The sequence below is a fragment of the Rhinatrema bivittatum genome, chromosome 9 (assembly GCF_901001135.1).
Source record: "Rhinatrema bivittatum chromosome 9, aRhiBiv1.1, whole genome shotgun sequence".
NCBI classification, from domain to species: domain Eukaryota; kingdom Metazoa; phylum Chordata; class Amphibia; order Gymnophiona; family Rhinatrematidae; genus Rhinatrema; species Rhinatrema bivittatum.
In genome coordinates, this window is record NC_042623.1 from 85,194,314 (window position 1) to 85,211,027 (window position 16,714).

Here is a 16,714-nt window from a genome sequence, read left to right on the forward strand (position 1 = left end):
ATTTTGCAACTCCAAATCTGACTAGGATACCACAAAGACAATAAAAGCACAAGACCATATTCTAAATGTTCCAGCTGAAATCCACCTTGTGATCTACTTCTATGGACAGAACGGCTGCTGAGCACTTTTTTCATAGTGTTTCATTTCCCATTAATAAGAACATAAGAACATGCCATACTGGGTCAAACCAAGGGTCCATCAAGCCCAGCATCCTGTTTCCAACAGTGGCCAATCCAGGCCATAAGAACCTGGCAAGTACCCAAAAATTAAGTCTATTCCATGTTACCGTTGCTAGTAATAGCAATGGCTATTTTCTAAGTCAACTTAATTAATAGCAGGTATGAATCCAAAGGGGAAAAGGAAACTTAGGGCTTACCTCTCTGTGCCCTCATCGTTCCCTCCAATTTTGCATCAATTGGATGGTTTTGCTAACTATTTGTCTGGGTGTGAAGTGGGGGATTAGAACATAAGACATAAGCTTTGCCATAATGGGTCAGACCAAAGGTCCATCAAACCCAGTATATTGTTTCAAACAGTGGCCAATTCAGGTTACAGTATCTGTCAAGATCCCAAAAGATTGAGCAAGTCCATGCTTCTTATCTCAAGGATAAGGAATGGATTTTTCCCACATCCACTTAAACTTAAATAATGATTTACGGATTTTTCTTCAAGGAGCTTGTCTAAACCTTTTTTTTACTATACTCCGGCAACAAATTCCAGAGTTGACTTATGCATTGAGTAACATAGTAACATAACATCATAGTAATGCCAGCAGAAAAAGACCAAATGGTCCATCCAGTCTGCCCAGCAAGCTTCCCATGGTAGTTAATGCCATGGTAGTAAATGCCATGGTTACTCCATGTTACTCTTAAGGGTAGTAACTGCTGCTCTGTGCAGGTTACCCCATGATTCTGTTAAGGGTGGTAAATGCCACTTCATGTAGGTTACCCCCAGGCCCACTACCCCCATGCTTCTTTTCATTCATTCCCATCCTCTAGCCTTTAGCGATCCAGACTGTTTATCCCATGTCACTTTGAAATCCTTCACAGTTTTAGTCCTCACCACCTCCTCCGGAAGGTCAGTCCAGGCATCCACCACCCTCTCCGTGAAGAAATATTTTCTGACATTAGTTCTAAGTCTTCCTCCATGGAGTTTCAAATCGTGACCCCTAGTTCTACAAAATTGTTTCCAATGGAAAAGGCCTGTTGACCTTTCAAGTATCTGAAGGTCTATATCATATCACTGCATCTCAATGCAGATATAGCTGAATTTGAAAGCTACAGATAAGGGTAACCAAAATGGTAAAGGAGGTGAAACAAATATAGTAAAAAAATATTTAATCCTATTTGTCTTAAATGTATTACCTAGTAACTTTATGCATGTGCCCTAATTTTTATACTTTTTAAAAGAGTAAACAACTGATTTGCGTTTACCCATTCCACTTCACTCATTATTTTAATATCTCCCCTCAACCATCTCTTCTTAAAGCTGAAGAGCCCTAATATCTTTAGCCTTTCCTCCTAGGGGAATTGTTTCAACTCCTTTATCATTTTGATTGCCCTTATCTGTAGCTTTTCAAATTCAGCTATCTCTGTTTTGACATGCATTGACCAAAATTGAATAAAATACTCAAGGTGCAGTCTCACCATGGAGTGATAGAGAGGCATTATGATATTCTTTTGTTTTATTCTCCATTCCTTTCCTAAAAATTCCTATTATTCTATTTTCTCTTTTGGTTTTTTGCCACGCACTAATCAGAGATTTCAACATATTATCCAGGATGACATCTAGATCCCTTTACTTTGGTGGAGACTCATATTGTGTAACTTTGTATTGTATAGCTATAATTGTTGCTGTTTCCCATGTGAATCACTTTGTACTTGTCCACATTGAATGTCATCTGCCATTTGGATGCTCAGTCTCCGTCTCACAAGGCTCTCTTGTGATTTAACAACTTTGAATAATTTGGTATCAACAGCAAATTTGGTCACTTCACTTGTGGTTCCCATTGCTAGATCATTTTTAAATATGTTTAAAAGCAGTGGTCCCAGTATGGTTCCCTGGGGCACTCCACTGTTCAACTTTTTCCATTGAGAAAATTGACCATTAAACCTTACTTTCTGTTTTCTATCTTTTATCCAGTTCCCAAGCCACAATAGAACATAGCCTCCTATCCCATGACTTTTAATTTCCTCAAGAGTCTCTCATAAGGTACTTTGCCAAAAGCTTTCTTAAAATCCAGATACACTATATCACCTGACTCACCTTTATCCATATGTTTATTCTTGCCTTCAAAAAATGTAATAGATTACTAAGGCAAGACTTTCCTTGGCTTAATCAATTTATATTTATTTATTGATTTATGTGGGAAATCTTGTATTCCACAGTTCCACAGTCTGTTTACACCATGTTAGTGTTGTCCCATTAAACTATGACTATCTATATGTTCAGTAATTTTGTTCTTTAAAATAGTTTCAATCATTTTTCCAGACACTGACATCAGGATCACCAGTCTGTAATTCCTAGATCACCCCTGAACCCTTTTTAAAAACTGGCATTACATTGGCCAGCACTTAATTTTCAGGTACTGTAGCTGATATTAATCATTGAAACATGACAGCAGAAAATGATGCTATGGCTCATCTAGCATGCCCATCCATCCAATTAATATTAGGGATGTGCAGAGGGATGCCATACATTGCATTCGGGATTCTTATTCGTCGGGGGGGCAGATACGTTGCATTCGGCAAGGGGGGCCCCCCGATACGTACATGCATCAATTAGTATTCGTTTCCTGGCTAAAATTGAATTAAGTACAACCCCCCACCCTCCTGACCCCCCCCCCAAGACTTACCAAAACTCCCTGGTGGTCCAGCGGGGGGTCCAGGAGCCATCTCCTGCACTCACACCCTCGGCTGCCGGTATTCAAAATGGCGCCGATAGCCTTTGACCTACTATGTCACAGGAGCATTGGTAGGAGCAATGGATGGCTGGCGCCATCTTGTGCTCCTACCATTTGACAGGGGCTGACCAATGGCACTGGTAGCCCCTGTGACATAGTGAGGGCAAAGGCTACTGGCGCCATTTTGATTACTGGCAGCCGATGGCCTGAGTGCAGGAGATCGCTCCCGGACCCCTGCTGGACCACCAGGGACTTTTGGCAAGTCTTGGGGGGGGTCACCGGTAGCCCCTGTGACATAGTATGTCAAAGGCTATCGGCACCATTTTGAATACCGGCAGCCGAGGGTGTGAGTGCAGGAGATGGCTCCCGGACCTCCCGCTGGACCACCAGGGAGCTTTGGTAAGTCTTGGGGGGGGTCAGGAGGGTGGGGGTTTGTTTAAATTGGCTCCTTTAGATGGCCGAATAATTTGGCAAAGATTTGTTGTATTCGTGGGGAATCGCGATACGTTTCGCTTCCCCATGAATACAACGAATATGGCCCTATACGTTGCGGATTACAAATACGTAGGAAATGAATGCACACCCCTAATTAATATAGCATTATAATTCTCATCACTTTCTTAGAAATACCTTGTATTTATCCCATGCTTTCTTAAATTCAGATGCTGTTTTTATCTCCACCACTTCCACTAGTAGGCTGTTCCATATATCCAGCACCCTCTCTGTAAAGAAATATTTCCTAAGATTACTCCTGAGTCTATCCCTTTTCAATCTCTCTCGTCGCCCTCATTCTAAACCCTCCTTTCCTTTGGAAAAGACTCACTTTCTGTGCATGGAAACCTTTGAAATATTTGAATGCCTCTTATCATATCTCCCCTATCTCACCTTTCCTCTAGGATATATATGTTTAGATCTTTATGTCTATCACCATATGCTTTAGAACGAAGAGACCACTGACCATTAGGGATGTGCAGAGCAAAATTTTATGTTCATATTTTTTATGTCCGAAAGGGGGTCCCACTTGCGGCCAATATGGACATAAAAAAAATCCAATGAGTTGGGTATATGTACATATGTGCAAAAAAAAAATTTAAACCCCCTCACCCTCCTTAATCCCCCCCCCAGACTTACCACAACTCCCTGGTGATCGAGCGAGGAGTGAGGACGTCATTTCTGCAATCCTTGGCGAGAAGCATGTGACGTCGGTGGCACGTCGAGTGACGCGGCGTCACGTGATTCCCGGCTCGTTCGCGCCGGACGGCTCGTTCGGCCCAAAAAGAACTTTGGCCAGCTTGGGGGGGCCTCCTGACCCCCCCAAGCTGGCCAAAAGTTCTTTTTGGGCCGAACGAGCCGTCCGGCGCGAACGAGCCGGGAATCACGTGACGCCGACGTCACGTGATTCCCGGCAAGTTCGCGCCGGACGGCTCGTTCGGCCCAAAAAGAACTTTTGGCCAGCTTGGGGGGGCCTCCTGACCCCCTCAAGCTGGCCAAAAGTTCTTTTTGGGCCGAACGAGCCGTCCGGCGCGAACTTGCCGGGAATCACGTGACGTCGCGTCTGAGTGACGCGGCGCCACGTGATTCCCGGCGAGTTCTCGCCGGACGGCTCGTTCGGCCCAAAAAGAACTTTTGGCCAGCTTGGGGGGGTCAGGAGGCCCCCCCAAGCTGGCCAAAAGTTCTTTTTGGGCCGAACGAGCCGTCCGGCGTGAACGAGCCGGGAATCACGTGACGCCGGCGTCACTCGATGTGCCGCCGACGTCACATGCTTCTCGCCAAGGATTGCAGAAATGGCGTCCTCACTCCTCGCTCCATCACCAGGGAGTTGTGGTAAGTCGGGGGGGGGATTAAGGAGGGTGAGGGGGTTTATATTTTTATTTTGGCTCAACAATCGCGATTTCCAACATATCGAACATATCTATGTTCGATATGTGGGAAATCCGATCGTTTATGTCGAATCAATTTTTTAAGTAAAAAAAAAATATGAGTTGCGTTTTACTAATGCGGTCAATCCGAATGCACACCCCTACTGACCATTTTAGTAGCCACCCTCTGGACTGGCTCCATCCTGTTTATATCCTTTTGAAGGTGCGGTCTCCAGAATTGTACATAGTATTCTAAATGAGGTCTCACCAAGGACCTAAACAGGGACAATATAATCTCCTTTTTTATTGCTGGACATTGCTCTTCCTATGCAGCCAAGCATCTATCTGACTTTTACCATTGTTTTTTCCATCTGTTTGGCCACCTTAAGATCATCAGATACAATTACCCTCAGATCCTGCCCTTCCTTTCTGCTTAGAAGAATTTCACCTCCAATACTTTTCCTTTCCCTTCAGTTTTTGCATCTTAAACGCATTACTCTGCATTTTTAACATTAAATTTTAGCTGTGAGACCTTAGACTATTCCTCAAGCTTTCCTAGATCCCTCCTCATGATTTCCACTCCTTTCTGGCTGTCCACCCTGTTAGATTTTGGTATCATCAGTAAAAAGACAAATCTTCTGTTATGTCACTCAGAAAAATGTTGAAAAGAACTGGTTCAAGGACCAATCCCTGACACACACTTCTAGTAACAACACCAGAAGTTGAAAGTAAAGTAAAAAAAAAATTAGAGGCCATATGGCTAAGAAGAAGAAACTAGGCCTTAACCATTACTTCAATAATGGAACATCTATTGCTTTCAGAAACCTGATTTCCATACCCTGGGTCAGATTTGAACATGAGAAATGTCTATGCTGGGTCAGACCAAGGGTCCATCAAGCCCAGCATCCTGTTTCCAACAGAGGCCAAACCAGGCCACAAGAACCTGGCAATTACCCAAACACCAAGAAGATCCCATGCTACTGATGCAATTAATAGCAGTGGCTATTCCCTAAGTAAACTTGATTAATAGCAGTTAATGGACTTCTCCTCCAAGTACTTATCTAAACCTTTTTGAACCCAGCTACACTAACTGCTCTAACCACATCCTCTGGCAACAAATTCCAGAGTTTAATTATGCGTTGAGTGAAAAAGAATTTTCTCCGATTAGTCTTAAATGTGCTACTTGATAACTTCATGGAATGCCCCCTAGTCCTTCTATTATCCAAAAGTGTAAATAACCGATTCACATCTACTCATTCTAGACCTCTCATGATTTTAAACACCTCTATCATATCCCCCCTCAGCCGTCTCTTCTCCAAGCTGAACAGTCCTAACCTCTTCAGTCTTTCCTCATAGGGGAGCTGTTCCATCCCCTTTATCGTTTTGGTTGCCCTTCTCTTTACCTTCTCCATCGCAACTATATCTTTTTTGAGATGCGGCGTAGGGATGTGAATCGTGTCCTCGATCGTCTTAACGATCGATTTCGGCTGGGAGGGGGAAGGAATCGTATTGTTGCCGTTTGGGGGGGTAAAATATCGTGAAAAATCGTGAAAAATCGTGAAAAATCTAAAAATCTAAAAATCGCAAAACCGGCACATTAAAACCCCCTAAAACCCACCCCCGACCCTTTAAATTAAATCCCCCACCCTCCCGAACCCCCCCCAAATGAGTTAAATAACCTGCGGGTCCAGCGGCGGTCCGGAACGGCAGCGGTCCGGAACGGGCTCCTGCTCCTGAATCTTGTTGTCTTCAGCCGGCGCCATTTTCCAAAATGGCGCCGAAAAATGGCGGCGGCCATAGACGAACACGATTGGACGGCAGGAGGTCCTTCCGGACCCCCGCTGGACTTTTGGCAAGTCTCGTGGGGGTCAGGAGGCCCCCCACAAGCTGGCCAAAAGTTCCTGGAGGTCCAGCGGGGGTCAGGGAGCGATTTCCCGCCGCGAATCGTTTTCGTACGGAAAATGGCGCCGGCAGGAGATCGACTGCAGGAGGTCGTTCAGCGAGGGTTCCGGCGCCTCGCTGAACGACCTCCTGCAGTCGATCTCCTGCCGGCGCCATTTTCCGTACGAAAACGATTTGCGGCGGGAAATCGCTCCCTGACCCCCGCTGGACCTCCAGGAACTTTTGGCCAGCTTGTGGGGGGCCTCCTGACCCCCACGAGACTTGCCAAAAGTCCAGCGGGGGTCCGGAAGGACCTCCTGCCGTCCAATCGTGTTCGTCTATGGCCGCCGCCATTTTTCGGCGCCATTTTGGAAAATGGCGCCGGCTGAAGACAACAAGATTCAGGAGCAGGAGCCCGTTCCGGACCGCTGCCGTTCCGGACCGCCGCTGGACCCGCAGGTTATTTAACTCATTTGGGGGGGGTTCGGGAGGGTGGGGGATTTAATTTAAAGGGTCGGGGGTGGGTTTTAGGGGGTTTTAGTGTGCCGGCTCACGATTCTAACGATTTATAACAATAAATCGTTAGAATCTCTATTGTATTGTGTTCCATAACGGTTTAAGACGATATTAAAATTATCGGACGATAATTTTAATCATCCTAAAACGATTCACATCCCTAATGCGGCGACCAGACTCTAACCTTGTCTTGTCAAAACAAATATCTGTAGTCAATGCATATTTCTACTATGTTTTAAAGATGGAAAGGATAACTTTCAAACAATTACACAAACAGCATATACACATGTATATGACCGTGTGTAATTTTTCCATAGCATTTTATAACTTATGAGTATTATAAAGTATGCTCATCTTTACCCCACAACATTTGTGTGTATGTATGCTTGGGCACAAATACATGCAGTGCATTGCAAGTCAGTATTTCAATCATTGAATATGGGTACTTTTCCTACCTATTTAAAAATATATGCATGTATATTTTATGTGTAAAAATAAAGTAGGATATGCATGCATAAGGCAGTATATTTTAAAGCATGCACTTGTAGGTGAAATTACCACTTTCTCTTATCACTCCACCAGTTCTCCCAATCCTTCTCCAGGTCAACAATACTCTCCTAGTTCTACAGCCTGAAATCTGTCCAGTTCACCCAGACCTCCCACCTGACCAGTAGTACAGAACACACACATTTAATATCACTTATGCAAGATAATTAGCAAGTGTAAAATTATGCAAGTAAGCTGACAAATCTACTAGCGTGGCTTTTAAAATAGCAACTTATGCACATAAATATTGGCCCCACCTCGGAATGCCCATACACTGCCCCCTTTTTACGCACATATATATACATACATGCATATGTTTAAGGTTTATAAGATAGCACGCACAGACGCAGATGCTACTTATGCACGTATACGCCAATTTTTACCCATGAAAGTTTTTGAAAATGCACCCCTTTTTATGTATTTTGCCATGTGCCCCACCTACGATAGGCAGGATAGAAATATTTTAAATTAATAAAATAAAAATACATTTCCTCTGCTATATTCAGTTTAAAACCATTTCTAGAAAGGTCGGTTTTGATAAATTTGTCACATGTTTGGGCTCAGTCAAATGGTACAACACACTTTATCAAGATCTTCCAGTACTTTCTCTAAAAAGACTTCAGTTGTTGCAGATTGAATGAGGTAGCCAAATCAATCTATGACTTTAAGAAATTAGACTATGTTACTGCTGTTTTGATGAGAGTTTGTTGGCTTCTGATCATGTGTAGGATTACATTTAAAAGTTTGAGCTTAGTTTTTAAATTTATACACAGAGGTTATCCATTTACCTACCAAACTTGCTTCCTCTGTATGTTCCGGGATAATCTTTATGATCTTCACAGTTAGACCTTCTTAGAATTCCATCTCCGAGCGATATCAGACTCAAAACAACAAGACATCTAGCTCTTAGATTTTAGGATGCACTACTGTGAAATGTACTTCCTACAGAAATTCGTGCCAAGTCAAATTTTTCTACATTTAGAAAAGAAGTGAAAACCTAACTGTTCCAAAAGGCTTTTAAAGCATAAATTTTAGTTGTTGTTTGTTACACAGGGAGCCCAGCTTACAAACCTATCCATATTACAGCATTTGCGTGTGTATGGGGACACACAAAGATTAATGCTAGTATTTATATGTTTTATGTAATATGATTTTATGGATGTTATGCTTGTAATCTGCACTGAATGCATTTTTGGAGAAGTTGTAAAGTAAATAAATACATATTTTATTAATAGCATGGTGGGAGCTGCACAGTTTTTAAAATACTGCATATTTCCTCTGTGAAAGTACATGCATATGTTTCAGTAAACATGTACATTTCCAATATTGTTCTACCCATTTTATAAACATATGCATTTATATTTTATGCATCAAATAATTATGACAATGCACAATTAAACACTTAGGCTTAGATTCATCATTCCACAGGTTTCGCCTGCCGTGGGTGCAGCTGTGCCACGGCAAAAGGTGGTGCTATTTCCCGTGCTACAGCCGGCTATAATGCCCAAAACATTATTGCCCACAGTGGTGCCGCTACCTCATTTGCATTAATCCCACCCCTTCCCCTAACTTTAATTTTACCGCTGTGATAACGGCCCATTGCATTTTAAAGAATGACCCTGTAAAAGGTCAATATTAAAACAAGCACACATGTGCCCTTGCATGCATGCATGTGGACATTTTTGTGCGAGCAATGCTTTAAAATTGACCGGCGTGCCTATTTTGCATAGGCCGTCGGCGTGCGCAAAGCCCTGGGATGCGCGTAAGTCCTGGAGCTTTGTAAAAGGGGCGGGAGGGGGCGTGTCCAGGGGGGCATGCCGGCCAGCCGGGGGGGTGTCCAGGGGCGTGTCCAGGGTCAGGGGGCGGTCCGGGGTGGGTCCGGGGGCGTGGCGACGGTTCGGGGGCGGGCCGGGAGGGTGGTCCTGAGTCCCCCGGCACTGCAGCCTGTGCCGGGGGATGCCGAGGCGGCGCGCACAAGTTATGCCTGCCTCAAGTAGGCGTAACTTGTACAGTAAAGGTAGGGGGGGATTTAGGTAGGGCTGGGGAGTGGGTTAGATAGGGGAAGGGAGGGGAAGGTGGGGGGACGATTTCGGAGCGACCTCGGAGAGAACGGAGGCAGGCTGCGCGGCTCGGCGCGCACAGGCTGATAATTTTGTGCAGCCTTGCGCGTACCGACCCCGGATTTTATAAGATACGCGCGGCTACGCACATATCTTATAAAATCCAGCGTACTTTTGTTTGCGCCGGTTGCACAAACAAAAGTACGCACTCGCGTACTTTTTAAAGATCTACCTCTAAGTGGGTATTTTATAAAGTATGCACATATGCCATTTTGAAAATTCTTACTTGCATATGCACTTGGAATCATCAGCTCACCTAGTCCTTCTCCAGTTCACATCTAGCAATTCAGCCTGAACCCCCATCAGTATTTGGATCTATCGGAAGAGCAAGTAGTATGCAGATTCAGATTCAAAAAGGAAACCATACTGTGCCTATACCAGCAGTTAGAGCAGGACCTGTAACCTTCCACCCATAGGGGCCATGCCTTGCCTGTACACATCAAGGTCACTGCCGCCTTGGCTTTTTAGGCCACCAGTACCTTCCAGACACCTCTAGGGATCACAGATGGAATAAGCAAGACTGCTGCCTCCATGTGTATAGATGTGCATAGGGACTACAAGATCATCTGGATGAAGCAAAGAAGAAGGAGTCGAGGAATTGCAAGAGATTCATCACCAGACTCAACAGCAGGCTATACAGGAAAGGAATGTTCTGATACAAAGACATTTTAGACGGTGAAGGTGCATATTTACAAGGTGCGCAAAGATTATTTAGAAGTTGAAGGTGCATTTATTCACATGGAAGTCAATATTCAAAAGCCACTTACATGGATAATTCACAAATTATCCATCTAAATGATATGTTTTTGCCATATTCAGTCACTCATCCAGCTATATTGTTGCCAGATAAGTAATTATCCAGTTAAAAATCTAGCTGGATAGAAAAGGAGTAATCCAGGGCATATCGGAGAGGAATACATTTATCTGGCTAGCTTAGCCGATTTTCAACTATAACTGGCTAAGTTATCCAGCTTGATCACTTGCTACTTATCCAGATATCTTCAAAAGATATCCAAATCAGTAGCGCTGTATAGCCCCCTCCCCCCCGCCAAAAAAAAAAAAAAAATGTCAACAGGCCTGCAGCCCAATCTCCTCTCTTGTTCTTAAAAGTTCTTATAAGGCTCTGTCAGGCCATGCACCCACCACCCCCAAACCCCTCCAAAATTAGAAATCATGTCCTGTTCATAGATCAATCCCCCCTACTGGAAGCATAACACTTACCACTGCCAGTGCTTCTGCACTGCTGCAGTGAGGAGTAGCTCCTCACCGTAACAGCACATGAGCAGGAGCAGCAAGTGTTACACTCCTGATAGGGGTGAATCTTATAGGGGCATCGGGAACAGGGTATTGAACTGCTATCCCTGAGTACAGGATGCTGGAGCTTTATTTATTTATTTATGTATTTGAAGCTTTTTTTTTATACCGACGTTCGAAGAACATCACATCAGTTTACATATAACAGGTGGAGAAAAATGCATTATAACATTATAAACCTGGATAAGGAACAAGAAGAATAAAGAACATGGATTGTATGAGGGGAAGGGGTAGTCTCAAGAAATATAGGGGCATTAAGATTAAATATGGGGGCAATAAGAATAAACAAAGTTAATAAATAAGGCATTGGTGCTTGCGGGTGGGAAATCGAGCAGGGGGAAAGGAGGGATCAGTGGAGCTTTCTTGATTGAGCTATGTTGATGGTAGAAACATGGGAAGCAGTGGTGTGGGCAATGTCCAGCCAGACTCTCGTTGGTCTGGCAGTAAAACTTTCCATTCTAACACACCTGTTTTAAGTGTTAGCCAGCAAAGGGTTTTCTACCAGCACAACATTCTTCCTAATTTGTTGGGCAGGGGCTGGCAAAGGCTGCTGGGATTTCAAACTTCACTTGCCCGGTAAGGGAATCCTAACTTGGCTGTTGTGTTTGATAGATGATAGATGACTTGATGGAAGTATTAGAGAATATCATAACAGACAGAGGAAGGCGACAGTCTTCAATGGGTTGTCAAATTACCTCACTTGTGGTTTATTTTCTGGGAAACACATATATGAACAGAACTAATAAAAGAGGCACTGTAGCCTTGGGAGTTATAATACCCCAATTCCATCATTTTCCAGTGCTTATTGATCCCATTTCCACTTAGACAGCAACAACCTTCCTACACCCTTATCAAAATGCCAATCCTCTTGCTGAAAGACCCACATGATTCCATAGATTTGTGAGTGCCCTGTTTCCTTAATTAGGCATAGCTGAAATAGAGCTGCCATATGTAATATCTCAGCTATTGTAGAATCCCTAACTAATGAAACTACTAATGAGATAAAGCATTTACCAACAGAAATATGATCCCTACCCACCCATGCCCTTGCTGAGGATTAGTACTTCCTACAAACACGTTAATCTAACTGCATATTTCTTGGATAATCACAAATCGCATGCAATGCAGACAAAAGACAATTGGCTATTTCCTGCACCATTCCCCCTAGGAAGAACCACTGAATTCAGAACTACAAATAATTCTTATTGTCAATATTTCCTATTGCAACTCCCAACTCCCTATGCCGAGTGCTGACATATGTGTGCAAAGAGCCAAGGGGTTGGCCCTCCTACAATAAGACTATCACTTTATTCTGGTGGCCCAAGGTTTGGAACTGCATTGACTGTCTTAGTCCCAATTGATCTTTTTATATTAGCCATTTGAATCAAAGTCATTATATTCATTTTCCAAATATTTTCTACTCCTTCAACAAGCTGCAGCTTATCCAATAAAAATAGGACTGGCACTTCTGGGACTTCCTAAGTATTGGTGCCTGAATTAGTTTAGAGATTTGGGAAAGAAACTGATGTGCATAATTGTCATACTGCAGTTATATTAATTTTCTTTGATGCCTTATGACTTGTCTATTAATGTGTGATAAATTCCTACTGTAAATCTGCCACCAGTTTTATAGATTCTATAATGATATTAACACCACTTCCTGTTGCTACTGAACTTTCTGATCTCCATTCAAGTAAAAGACTTTCAGCCTGTTTTTATATCTCCCAAACAAATAGAATTCCAGATATTATAAATCAACCTCAACTACCATGAGACTAGCCCAGAGCCACTACCCATATGATATGTAAAAGTTCTAGACTAACCCATTGCTCCATGGGCTGGGCCTGTATGGGACCAATCTATGACATGGGATGGAGGCCAGTGGTATTGGAGCTTGGTGCATAATATTGTCAGTTTAAATATGACAAAGGGGGAAATGCAAGGGTGCTTTGAAGAGATTCTCTGTGAAAACTAGTTGGTGACAGTGAAGAATTAGAAAGATAGTGGCACATGAGATTGCACTGATTGGGCTTGTAGAAATAGACAGGGCTGTTGAATGCTAAAAGTAGACTAAAGGTTAACCAGTATATTAAAGGTCAGCATTGAGTTTCACATCTGCCTTCTAGACTCAACATACAGGAAATCCTATGACTTACAAAAATTCAGTACTATTACTATTTATGTGATAAAATAATTATTCCAACCAGTTAGAAAATGTTATGCAAAAAAAGTTAACCCATTAGTGTGTAAGGTTAGGGGCATGATGTATTTAACTGAGTATAATGCTCAGAAGAACTGAGCTGGGGGTTTACTCTGCACTGTTTGGTAAGCTACCCTGCACCTTATAAGATATCTTATAATGAAAACTAAAGGTTTATTTTTCTCTTACTGACTGTTGGTATTCATTGTTTACTAGCACCACCTATACTTATCTGACCTTCCATCAAATCTTGTTGGCATATGATTCCTCTCTTCAAACACTCCTTATCTAAAAAATCCCCTCTCCAGGATCAGCCAAAAGATTTTCCTTTAGCCCCTAGGGTAGAAGATGGATAACACCTGCTGAGAAGAAATGGAAAGCTGAGGATTGGAGTGGTTTCTATGATATTGGCAATTCTGAAGTGGGTGAAGAGTCAAGCCATGGCTATCTCCAGCAGGCCTTGCACACTCAACCTTCCCTTCCCCTTATGGCAGTGCATAAGCCTGACAGTGGTCTGTGAGTACCAGAAGCATTAGTACTTGAAATGAGCACTGGCCCATTTCAAGTTCACATACTCTCTGACCCCAAGCCCTTCTCACGCAAGGCTTCATGTTAACAATGAAACCCATGCAAGGGTCTGTGAGTATGTACTGTTTCACAGACCACATGCTGATTTGATCTACTAGTATTGCTGTTGTATAAAGACCACACCAAATATATTCAGTATATTGCAGACGAACTATAGATATTGCCATTACCAAATGTGACTGTAGTACACATTTTAGTTTTTAGAGTTCAGAGAGAAAGAGTAGTTTACATCTAAGTAGATTGTTTCAAAAAATGTTGTAAATTTTTAAAGAGGCCGAAGATATAGGCCCTTTCCCGCCACTCAATGCTCCACCCGCTCCCGTGATGTCAGACGCTGGCGGGTATGTAAGGTCGGCGCCTGCCTCTATAATACGCCTTGCAACGAGGTTACCTCACGGTTCCTAGTTGCTGTGAGCCTCGGAGTTCGCTAACTTTTCGCTTGTAGCCTGCTTCAGTTCCAGCCTGGTTCCTGCTTCTGTGTTTTGCTTCAGTTCCAGCTAGGTTCCTGCCTCAGTACCCTGCTTCAGTTCCAGCCTGGTTCCTGCTTCTGTGTCTTGCTTCCGTTCCAGCCAAGATACCTGCTTGATCCTGGTTCATCTTCACAGCGTCCTCACTCGCCTAAGTCCCAGCGGCCGGGCTCCTACGGGCTCCTCCTGGGGAAGTCTCGGCTTCCAGGGTGAAGTCACCTCTTCTGTTCTCCTAGCCCTAATCCCTCGACTCCCACAGGCTCCTCCTGGGGAGTACGGGCTCCCTGTGTGAAGGCCAGCTCCTTCACCTGGCCTAGTGTCCGCCTCCTGGCCTGCTCCCTCTCATACGGAGACAATAGTCCACCTTACCCTAGTCTCCGGCAGGCCGGCCCAAGGGTCCACTAAACAGTTAAATCACAACACTTAGTGTATACAGACTTTTAAATTCCTTAGTTGTATAAAGACTTCAGCCATCTGACACACTTGTGCCTCTACTCCCCAACAGTGAAGCATTAGTGACTATTTGATATCCCGACCCACAGTTTGGGATGACATGAGGTAAGAGTAAATGGTTACTTAACTCTCTGCTGGGCTGTATCCATTACAAGAAGGTAAAGAAGAAGTTTACATTGCACATTCTCTTAAGTAAAAATTATACACAGGAAGCTCTAAGATTACCTGTCCTGAGTGGAGGATAGAGAACTGCACAGACCTGCATGCTAGCTATATGTATGGCAATGTGTGAGTGAGAGAATGATTGTAAGAGGGTGTCATGAAAGGGGCTTTACTAGGGACGGAAAAGAACCAACCATGCATTTACTTAAATATAATATGCAGCACTGAAAATGGTGAGGTCGATATTCAAAACGGGACTTAGCCACTGAATATCGACTAGGATCAGCAAGTGCCATTTAGCCACATAAGCTACTTATCTGCTAATATTTTAGTAGGCTAAGACAGAGTCAGGGAATGGGTGGATTGGGATGAGTCAAGTTGGCTGGATAAGTTAACCAGCTAACATGATATTCAAAGTTAACCAGCTGAATTATCCTGCCAACCCTGTTCAGTTCATAGGGCTGTCCTAAATTTAACCGGTTTAACTTTACCGGGCTAACTGCAAGATAGCTGGGTATATTCAGTGGCATGGCTGCAAAATGAATTTACAGCACTAGTTAGCCAGATAAGTTTATCTGGCTAACCAGTACAGCGACGTGGCAGCTGAATATGGGCCTCATTAATAATAAATTTCAGAAATTATACGAATATTTTAAAACCGATAAAACTATTTACAATGTTAACGAAAAGAAGATGGGGGGGGGGGGGGGGGGGCAGAAATCTAATGATTTAAACTATTAACACAGAAGAAAAAAGGTCCAGAGTCAGCAGGTGGCTTGGTCTGAGAGGCCTAGTGGGCTGACGGCTATGCCGGTCACCTCATTCCAATGAGCTCAAGAGCAGCTATGATGGCTTCTTGAGCTTCAGCAAACTACTCCAGACCTCCACCATTCTCTTGAAGTTGGCCTGTAGGCTGTGGAATTCCTCCCTCATACTCTCCAGAGCCCCTCTCCCATACTCTCCGGAGCCCCTCTCCCATGGCTTTTAAGGTTCATTCTGGCACTGGTGCAGGGGTGGGCTTTAGCACTAAAGGCAGCCTCTGCTGCCAAAAGACGCTGCAGAGGATCTGGGAGAGGGTCTTTAGGGACCTGCAAACCATCTTCTATCAGCAAGGGCTGGGCAGGCTTGGCACTAACACCCTGATATCCTGGAGCCAAAGGGGAAGGAGGCCTACAGGGAAGGGGAGAGGGATGGCTTGCACATCTGGCCCAGAGCCTCTCATGGGGCAGGGGTGGAGTGACTGGTCTTACACTGCTGGGTATTGGTGGTGGTGGTAGCTGGTCCCCAGCAGCTGGCACAGTTGCAGGTATATCAGGAGGAACTGGCTGCACTTCCTCCTCCTCTTCCTCTGAGGAGGATGATGAGCTGGTGTTATCTATGAAGAAAGCCAAAACATTTGTGTTAATACATTCTCATATGTTCCAGGGTATGACGTGTAGTATCTACTAGCAATTAAAGGGCATTGTATTCGTGGGAGAGGTGGAGGCAATGATAAGTGCTCCTAATAGTGGGGCATTCATGTCCTATACGGTGAGGCAAGGCCACAGATAGGTTTCCAGTGATACGGAAGCTTCTGTAAAGCTGTATTAATTCATGATGGCTAGTAGTGTTGGGTACTCACTGGTAGGATCAGTGTCTGGCTGGTTTATGTTGGGGTTTGCCCTAGATAGCAAGATGTCCAGGACCAGGATGCTGCCACTACTATA